The sequence below is a fragment of the Mandrillus leucophaeus genome, unplaced genomic scaffold (genome assembly GCF_000951045.1).
Source record: "Mandrillus leucophaeus isolate KB7577 unplaced genomic scaffold, Mleu.le_1.0 Scaffold1129, whole genome shotgun sequence".
Taxonomy (NCBI): domain Eukaryota; kingdom Metazoa; phylum Chordata; class Mammalia; order Primates; family Cercopithecidae; genus Mandrillus; species Mandrillus leucophaeus.
This window is the reverse complement of record NW_012099532.1, coordinates 460,351-471,408: the sequence shown is the minus strand read 5'-3', so window position 1 is coordinate 471,408 and position 11,058 is coordinate 460,351. Positions and strand designations below refer to the sequence as shown.

The 11,058-nt window shown below is 39.2% G+C and overlaps 1 pseudogene; it reads right to left on the bottom strand.

Annotated features, from left to right (window-relative positions):
* Positions 1-675: 675 nt before the first annotated feature.
* On the bottom strand, positions 676-1,258 carry LOC105550349 (annotated as a pseudogene).
* Between the last annotated feature and the right edge of the window lie 9,800 nt (positions 1,259-11,058).

The following is an 11,058-nucleotide window of genomic DNA, read 5'->3' as shown; positions in this document are numbered from 1 at the left end:
AAAAATGCCAGAAACATCTTTAAATGCTTTGTCCCACCAGCAGCAAAGTGCCCAGAGTAAGAAGAACACAAGAGTGCCTTTCCATTTAAAAATTTTTTGGAAATAGATACAACTTTGATACAGTTTCAGGATGCTACACACTCATGGCCACTTCATGTGAACCACTGATAATTTCTAGAGCACTTTGAGAGACTACACTATGATGGTAATCAATTTTTTTCTTTTACCATACAACCCAGGAATCCCAATCCTATGTATTTATTCAAAAGTGTAAATGTATATCTACACAAAACTCGTATGCTGATGTTTGTAGCAACTTATACAGAATTGCCACAAATGGGAAACCTCTCAAATATCTTTTCTTATTTTTTTATTTTTTATTATACTTTACGTTCTGGGGTACGTGAGCAGAAAATGCCTGTTACATAGGTATACATGTGCCATGGTGGTTTGCTGCACCCATCAACCCATCATCTACATTAGGTAATTCTCCTAATGCTATCCTTCCCCCAGACCCCCATCCCCTGACAGGACCCAGTGTGTGATGTTCCCCTCCCATGGTAATCAAATTTTATAATTAAACCTAGTGAGAGTAATGGACACTTCTCAAATAAGGGATGTGTTGGTAGCAGTGCTCCCCTACTCTAAGGTATTCACAAGGAGACAGGTTTTTTTTTAAAATTCATCCTTCTCTTATTCCTCTTTTTCTTCTTCGTCTGACTCTTCCAACTTTTTATGGGCAACTTTAGTGGGACTGTCCCTCTGCGGCATCAAATTTTCCTTTAGACTTATAGTCAGCAACATCCTTCTTATACTTCAGCCTCACTGCCTTAGTCATGTCAGGCTGCTTTTCACTGTCACCTAAGTTATTCTGCATCTCAGCCAACCTTTTTGTTTGTTTTGCACATCTCCAACGGGGGTGTGTCAGGGTTTCTGGATCAGATCTTGGGGCAGGATTCTGAACAGAACAGGAAAACTTCAGACAGAGGCCTTTTGGGGGCATTAGGGTCCTTCTTCTTACCTCCCTTAGCTGGTCTGTAATCCTTCATTTCCCTATCATTGCATTCTTTATCCACATCTGCCATGTTATAACTTCAACTTCTCTTCCCCAGACATTGTCTTCGACTTCTCATAGCACTTCTTGAAAAACTACAAAATTGACAGATCTCTGAGTTTTTCTTATGTTTCTGCACGTTTGCACAAAGAAGACATAAGCAGACATCTTGCCCTTGGGTTTCTTGGGGTCACCTTTAGCCATGCTGACTGTATTGTTGGTAGTCTCTACAAACAAAAAAAGAGTCTCACTCTGTCACCTAGGCTGAAATGCAGTGATGCAATCATAACTCACTGCAACCTCAGATTCCCAGGCTTAAGCAATCCTCCTGCCTCAGTCTCCTAATAACTGAAACTACAGGCACACACCACTACCCCTGGCTAATTTTTGAATCTTTTTATTTTTTGTGGAGATGGGTCTCGCTATATTGCCCAAGGTGGTCTCAAACTCCTGGGCTCAAGGAATCTTCTCACCTTGATATCTCAACATGCCAGGATTATACGTGTGAGCTACAGCACCCAGCCATGCACCTACTTTTGCATGGAACAGAAAAAATACATATCCACAAGCTTCCAGGAGGATAAACAGTAACTCCTGCTGGATTTCATTGAATATTTTATAGCCAGGGCATCACAGGATGAAAACAATATAAACAGGTGGGTCCACACTCTCCCCAGATCAGTTTCCTTTCACTTATCACTCATTAGCTATTTAATAGAAACTTCAGCTTTCTGAGTCTCTCCTTGTGCTACTGCATCTATCAGGGTCTTGGGAGAAAATACAAGTAACTAAGGTGAGGTTTTGAAGATAATTTAATGAGAAGACTAGTTACAAAGGTGTTGAGAAAAGAAAGCAATAAGAAATATTGAAGAATACTGGGACAAGTAAAAGTGGAAGGGAGTGAAAGGAGCTGTGGAAATCACGTTCTAGCCTCAGACTCCCTGAACAGGGCAAGTCTGCCGGAGAAGATTGTAGCAGAGGCTACAATCTCCCCAGTGGAATTTGGGGGCCTACTGAATCTGCATAGATTATGTGCAACTTGTTGGCATTTTGAAGAAAATATGAAAATAACTAATAAGTTAGAATAAGAGAAGTACTCTCTGGCCCCAAAACAGAGGATCCTCATATTAGAAGTTATGACTCCATACCATACAGGGAATGCCAGTCCAAAACACAGGAAGTCCAGAGACTACAGCAAAGACCAGCCAAGCTGTCTTCCTTCATATTATATATTTCACAAGATGTGCTGGTCTGTAAAAATACCCTCCCTCTATTGCAGGCAGCAAGACAACTGTTTGTTCCTATGGATTATGCTGCCATTAGGATAGAATGTAAGATGCCCTTAAAATTCTTATGCTTATATATTGTTGTTCTGACCAATTTCTCTCTCTCTCTCTCTCTCTCTCTCTCTCTCTCTTTAAAATAAACATAAGTTCTTGTGTGGCAGAAAAATCAATAAAAATGTCCTAGACATTCATCATAAAAGAATGATAAAGATAGAGTAGTAACTTGATGAGAGCTAGAGTCATAGAAGTTCCTGGAAGGAGCTATAATATTAGAGAGAGAAATAGACTAGAATCAATGTGCCCAGGTTTAGAGGGAGGTAGGAAAAAAAGCAACTCATCCTCTGTCCTTCTTGTTCTCCTCTTCCATTGGCCACACTCAAGTGGAAGCCAGAGTCCAAAGAGTCCTGGTGATGCTTCTGTAGGATAAGGCTCAAGGATTTCTTTCAGAAAAAGACTTTTGAGAAACACTGGCTTTAATTTCTTCATCTGAAAATAGTTTAATGTTAAGTGCCCCCTACATGTCACTACAGAGATATAGTTCTGACTTTATAATATTACATTATCTTTATGTTAGCTATATCTTCTAATTCAGGATACAGCATAGATTTTTAAAGTTTTATGCAATGTTTATAGGCATATGTAATACTAGGTACCTGTGCAGCTAAGTTAGACCTTTATTTGTTTTTGCCCTGTGGCTCTAATTATTGAGGTATAAATTTACACATAGTAAAGCATAAAATATTAAGCACTGTAAAATTATATGTACATATGCATATATATATTTTATATATATATACACACACACACAACTACCAGATAAAAATATAGACGATAAGGCTGGATTTTACATAAGAATCTATCAGCCCTGTTTATAATGGAATCATGAAAATGAGGTGTTCATTTGGGGCTGAGAAAAACGTCTCTCAGGCCTACTTTTCCTTTTCCTGCTTATTTGCTATAGTCAACCTAACATGCTCTACTTAGACATAATTCTCAGTATCTGCCTCACATCCCAACAGTATAAGCTGGCACGGTTGTACGGAAAGACAAAGAGGAATCAACATTTGGCAAACATCATGATAAAAATTGATTCAGGGCAAAAATATCAACAGATGTTATAAAGTAAAAGTGCAATGAGGAATAGAATAGCTGTTTGGTCTCAAAATATTAATTATACAATATATTTATTAATTATAAAACAAAATAACTTTACAATGCAGAAACCCCAATTGATCAGAGATAACATCAATAATTCTTCTGGATACGAAAAACCAAGAGCATAACGCTTCTGTGGGTATTCCCATCAACACTGAATAATAGGAATTCAAGCATGAGGAAACATCAGACAAACCTAAATAAACAGTCATTCCACAAAATACTAAGCCAGTACTCCCCAAATATGTAAACGCCATTAAAGACACAGAAGTACTGAAGAGCTGTTCCAGAATAAAAGCACTACAGAGACAGGATACCTGAATGCAATGCATGATTTGGAAACTGCCTTCAGTGTAAAGAATAATATTGGGACACCTGAAAAACTCTGAATATGTATCAGTGAATTTCCCAGTTTCATTTAATTAATTTATTTATTTTTTGATAGAGTTTCCCTCTTATTTTGCAATGGCATGATCTTCGTTCACTGCAGCCTCTGCCTCCCGGGTTCAAGCGATGTTCCTGCCTCAGCCTCCTGAGTAGCTGTGATTATAGGCATGCGTCACCACACCCAGCTAATTTTTTTGTAGTAGAAATGGGGTTTTTCCAAGTTGGTCAGGCTGGTCTCGAACTCCCGACCTCAGGTGAACAGCCCGCCTTGGCCTCCCAAAGTGCTGCAAAGTGCTTACAGGTGTGAGCCGCCATGCCCGGCCCCAGTTTTAATTATTATAGTGTGGTTATGCAAGGGAACATTCCTGTCTTTTAGAAGTACGCACTGAACTGTACCACACAGAGACATGAACTATTCCACATAAAGTGATGTGAATTGTATAACACACAGATTTAAAGACAGAAACAGAGATAGTAACGGATAAAATCATAATATTTAGAGAATTTTAATGAAAGGAGTTTGGGAATTCTTTGTGCTAATCTTGAAAATTTTCTAAAATTATATCAAATAAGAAGTTAAACAGAGGGGTAAAAAAAGGAGGAGACTAAACTAGGCAAAGGAGCCCTACGGCAAGACAAAAAAACTAGTCCCAGTCCTAAAACAAATCAAAGAAGAGGTGATATTTTCGGTGAGGAGTTAGAGATGTCCATTCCTCCTATCACAAGGCAGAAATAAATACGTCTGTTTTAGGAAAAACAACAAAACAGAAAAACCTCAAAATAGAATAATTTTGAGGAAAGCAAACTCCAGGCACAAGCATTTTCACTGATACACAGTACCCCGCGCTCCACGGCCGATACACAGCACCCCGCGCTCCACGGCCGATACACAGCACCCCGCGCTCCACGGCCGATACACATCACCCCGCGCTCCACCGCCGATACACAGCACCCCGCGCTCCACGGCTGATACACAGTACCCCGTGCTCCACGGCTGATACATAGTACCCCATACTCCATGGCGCACAGGCTCAAAACAGTTGCCCCCAAAGGGACCAGGGTTGTTGCCATAATGGGTGTTCTCACTGAATAGTGAGGACTGCTTGGCTGCTGATCACACAGCATCCTCAGTACCTTAGCATTGCACTAAACTCTGGTAGAGGGATCTTCAAGAAAGGTTGATGTTAACATTTCCAGCAGCCTGGAAAAATGGGAACCGTGAGTCAGATTTGGGTTGTTTTAATGAAAATAGAGGGTTCCAATTTCTCCGCATCCTTGCGAACTATTGCCCTTTGCGTATGTGATAACAGCCATTCTAACAGGTGCAAGGTGCTATCTCATTGTGGTTTTGAATTGCATTTCCCTAATGATTAGTGACATTGAGCATCTTTTGATACACCTGTTGGCCATTTATATGTCTTTTTTAGAGAAATGTCTATTTAAAACCTTAGTTCATTTTTTAATCAGGTTATTGCATTTTTGGACAATGGTTAGTAGGAGTTTCTTACATATTTTTGAAATTAACTTCTTATCAGATATATGGTCTGCCAAAATTTTCTCCCTTTCTGTGAACTGCCTTTTCACCCTGTTGATTCTTTTGTCGCATGTTGGCAAAGATGTGGAGAAACTGAAACCCCTGTACAGTGTTTGTGGGAATGCAAACTGGTAAAGCTGTTATGAAAAATACTACAGAGGTGCCTCAAAAAAATAAAAATAGAACAACCATAAGATCTAGCCATCCAGTTTCTGAGTCTATACACAAAAAAATTGAAATCAGGATCTCAAAAGAATAAATACACCCCCATGTTCATTGTAGAATTACAATTATTAACAATAGTCAACATGTGAAAACAACATAAATGCTGTCTCTTATACACATCTAGATGTGTATAAGAGACAGAAGTGCCCCCTACATGTCACTACAGAGATATAGTTCTGACTTTATAATATTACATTATCTTTATGTTAGCTATATCTTCTAATTCAGGATACAGCATAGATTTTTAAAGTTTTATGCAATGTTTATAGGCATATGTAATACTAGGTACCTGTGCAGCTAAGTTAGACCTTTATTTGTTTTTGCCCTGTGGCTCTAATTATTGAGGTATAAATTTACACATAGTAAAGCATAAAATATTAAGCACTGTAAAATTATATGTACATATGCATATATATATTTTATATATATATATACACACACACAACTACCAGATAAAAATATAGACGATAAGGCTGGATTTTACATAAGAATCTATCAGCCCTGTTTATAATGGAATCATGAAAATGAGGTGTTCATTTGGGGCTGAGAAAAACGTCTCTCAGGCCTACTTTTCCTTTTCCTGCTTATTTGCTATAGTCAACCTAACATGCTCTACTTAGACATAATTCTCAGTATCTGCCTCACATCCCAACAGTATAAGCTGGCACGGTTGTACGGAAAGACAAAGAGGAATCAACATTTGGCAAACATCATGATAAAAATCGATTCAGGGCAAAAATATCAACAGATGTTATAAAGTAAAAGTGCAATGAGGAATAGAATAGCTGTTTGGTCTCAAAATATTAATTATACAATATATTTATTAATTATAAAACAAAATAACTTTACAATGCAGAAACCCCAATTGATCAGAGATAACATCAATAATTCTTCTGGATACGAAAAACCAAGAGCATAACGCTTCTGTGGGTATTCCCATCAACACTGAATAATAGGAATTCAAGCATGAGGAAACATCAGACAAACCTAAATAAACAGTCATTCCACAAAATACTAAGCCAGTACTCCCCAAATATGTAAACGCCATTAAAGACACAGAAGTACTGAAGAGCTGTTCCAGAATAAAAGCACTACAGAGACAGGATACCTGAATGCAATGCATGATTTGGAAACTGCCTTCAGTGTAAAGAATAATATTGGGACACCTGAAAAACTCTGAATATGTATCAGTGAATTTCCCAGTTTCATTTAATTAATTAATTTATTTTTTGATAGAGTTTCCCTCTTATTTTGCAATGGCATGATCTTCGTTCACTGCAGCCTCTGCCTCCCGGGTTCAAGCGATGTTCCTGCCTCAGCCTCCTGAGTAGCTGTGATTATAGGCATGCGTCACCACACCCAGCTAATTTTTTTGTAGTAGAAATGGGGTTTTTCCAAGTTGGTCAGGCTGGTCTCGAACTCCCGACCTCAGGTGAACAGCCCGCCTTGGCCTCCCAAAGTGCTGCAAAGTGCTTACAGGTGTGAGCCGCCATGCCCGGCCCCAGTTTTAATTATTATAGTGTGGTTATGCAAGGGAACATTCCTGTCTTTTAGAAGTACGCACTGAACTGTACCACACAGAGACATGAACTATTCCACATAAAGTGATGTGAATTGTATAACACACAGATTTAAAGACAGAAACAGAGATAGTAACGGATAAAATCATAATATTTAGAGAATTTTAATGAAAGGAGTTTGGGAATTCTTTGTGCTAATCTTGAAAATTTTCTAAAATTATATCAAATAAGAAGTTAAACAGAGGGGTAAAAAAAGGAGGAGACTAAACTAGGCAAAGGAGCCCTACGGCAAGACAAAAAAACTAGTCCCAGTCCTAAAACAAATCAAAGAAGAGGTGATATTTTCGGTGAGGAGTTAGAGATGTCCATTCCTCCTATCACAAGGCAGAAATAAATACGTCTGTTTTAGGAAAAACAACAAAACAGAAAAACCTCAAAATAGAATAATTTTGAGGAAAGCAAACTCCAGGCACAAGCATTTTCACTGATACACAGTACCCCGCGCTCCACGGCCGATACACAGCACCCCGCGCTCCACGGCCGATACACAGCACCCCGCGCTCCACGGCCGATACACATCACCCCGCGCTCCACCGCCGATACACAGCACCCCGCGCTCCACGGCTGATACACAGTACCCCGTGCTCCACGGCTGATACATAGTACCCCATACTCCATGGCGCACAGGCTCAAAACAGTTGCCCCCAAAGGGACCAGGGTTGTTGCCATAATGGGTGTTCTCACTGAATAGTGAGGACTGCTTGGCTGCTGATCACACAGCATCCTCAGTACCTTAGCATTGCACTAAACTCTGGTAGAGGGATCTTCAAGAAAGGTTGATGTTAACACTTCCAGCAGCCTGGAAAAATGGGAACCGTGAGTCAGATTTGGGTTGTTTTAATGAAAATAGAGGGTTCCAATTTCTCCGCATCCTTGCGAACTATTGCCCTTTGCGTATGTGATAACAGCCATTCTAACAGGTGCAAGGTGCTATCTCATTGTGGTTTTGAATTGCATTTCCCTAATGATTAGTGACATTGAGCATCTTTTGATACACCTGTTGACCATTTATATGTCTTTTTTAGAGAAATGTCTATTTAAAACCTTAGTTCATTTTTTAATCAGGTTATTGCATTTTTGGACAATGGTTAGTAGGAGTTTCTTACATATTTTTGAAATTAACTTCTTATCAGATATATGGTCTGCCAAAATTTTCTCCCTTTCTGTGAACTGCCTTTTCACCCTGTTGATTCTTTTGTCGCATGTTGGCAAAGATTGTGGAGAAACTGAAACCCCTGTACAGTGTTTGTGGGAATGCAAACTGGTAAAGCTGTTATGGAAAACACTACAGAGGCGCCTCAAAAAAATAAAAATAGAACAACCATAAGATCTAGCCATCCAGTTTCTGAGTCTATACACAAAAAATTGAAATCAGGATCTCAAAAGAATAAATACACCCCCATGTTCATTGTAGAATTACAATTATTAACAATAGTCAACATGTGAAAACAACATAAATGTTCATCAACAGATTAATGGATAAAGAAAATGTGGTATGTACATACAATGGAATATTATTTGGCCTTCAAAAAGAAAAACATTCTACAATATGCAATATCATGAATGAATCTGGAAGACATTATGCTAAGTGAAATAAGCTAGATACAGAAGAACAAATACTGCATGATTCCACCTATATGAGGTATCTAAAATAGTCAAACTCATAGAAGCAGAAAGTAGAAAGGTGGATACCAAGGGCTGGGGGAAGAAGAACATGAGGAGTTGCTAATCAACTACATAAAATTTCAGTTATCAAAGATAAATAAGTTCTGGAAATTCACTCTACAACATTGTGCCTATAGTTAACGATACATTGTACACTTAAAAATCTGTTAAAAGGGTAGATTTCATGTTGTGTTCGCACCACAATAAAAAGACCCCATGAGCACCTAAAGAAAATATAAACAGAGAAATGTGACAAATATTGGACTAACATTCTGTGATGAATCAAAAATGCTCTCCACTTCTTTGTGACTCTCCCATAAGGAGGGGAGGTCTGTATTTTTATTTTTGCTTTTTTTCTCACTGATTTTGGAATGGGCCTGTGACTGCTTTGGCCAATAAAATATTGGTGACATGTACCAGCTTTCCACCTAGACTTTAAGAAACCTGGCAGCTTTCACTTCCTCTCTTGGAATGTTTGTGTTGGAAACCCTGAGATGCTTTAAGAAACCTGCTGGAGAAACTAGGTGCAGAGGCTACATGGAAACAGAAATAATTTGAGACTCTATAGGAAGAGAGGCCTGAGCAGACCCACTATGCCAACCTAACCAGTCCTCCTCTCTTCCCCTCCCAAGGCACCAGACATGTACATGAGCCATCTTAAATATTCCAGACTAGGGGAGACCCAGATGGCTATATTCCCAGTTCACATCACATAGAATAGAAGAAACACTCAGGTGAGCTCAGTTAACATTCAGAATCACAAGAATCATAAAATGGTTATTGCTTTAAACCACTAAGTTTTAGAGTAGTTGGTTATAAAACAAGGACAGACTCATATTCACTCACATGTGTAATTATTCCACTCATTCGATAATTATTTTATTAAGCACTTATTAAAGACCCCAGTGGTATGTTCCTTGGTGTTGATTTCTGCTTTACTGGAAAATAAACATAAAATACATGAGAATAAAATACATCCATGATATTTGTAACTAAAGTGCATGGTATAATAAAAGGAGATTGGACCCAGGCAGGAAAGTCAAGGTGAAGCCACATCATTTGACTGGAGAAATACCCAAGGTTTGTTGTCTCGCGCAAAGGAAAACAAAGACGTGGACATACACACAGAGTGGGTTTTAAGAGCAGAAAGTTCAATAGGCAAAAGAAAGAAGAGAGAGCTTCCTCATGCAGAGGAAGGGAGCGCCCAAGTTGGTTTCCAGGTTTGGGGCAGGATGCGGTTGATATTCTAGAAGAGCTTGAGGTGGCGGTGTCTGATTTACACAAGGTATAGTGGATTGGTTTGACCAGGTGTGCTATTTACATAATCCCCGAAGAGGGTGGCCATCCCACCCTAATTTTTTATTATGCAGATGGGGTTCCCACTTGGCAGGTGCCATGACACTCGCACACATGGTGGAAGAGAAGGAGAAGGGAAGAGAAAACCTCCATGTTGGATACACCTGGCTTCTGCTGTAGCTGCCGGCATTCACCTATGCAAGCTTCCAGCTTGCTGATCTATGCTTGCAGCTTGATTTTTCAGGCTGTTTTCTGTTAGAAAAGAAATAATTTGGGGGCTGCTTTTTAATAAAAGAAAAATCTTACTGAGGATTCCTGTACCCTATCTACCTAAATAATTTCTTTTTTAACTCCTATATTAAAGGCTGTGAGGATTAAACTGAGATCAAGCAGTAGTAGGAGGTAATGGGCATGGGAGAAACAACCTCCTGTGGAAAGCCATTATAGCATCACAGAACATGGTACACTGAGGACTGAGAGGCTCTTGTGTCTAGGGCCCAGCTTAATGAGCAATATGTGGTCAGGTGAGGCCAGAATCAAAGCATGAAGCCAGGATATAAACTTAATTAAACTATAAACATCTGGTTAGGGACTGTCTTGTTTGCCTTGTATTTTTCCTACCTAGCACATTTCCTGGCACCTGATAGGGGCTCAATAAATGCTAAATCTTTCTAGGAAGGAGGGAAGAAAGTGAAGGAAAAAGAGAAGGAGGGAGGGAAGGGGAAGAAGAGAAGAGAAAGAGGAAGGAGGAACTTGTCCTTTGCACTTGCGTTACTCTGTTTAGACAAGAACTACCTCTCATCCAGTAGTTCTCAAATTTTGTCACATATTACAATTACCTGGGATTTCAAGAAAATCCTTGTGTCCAAGCTGAAT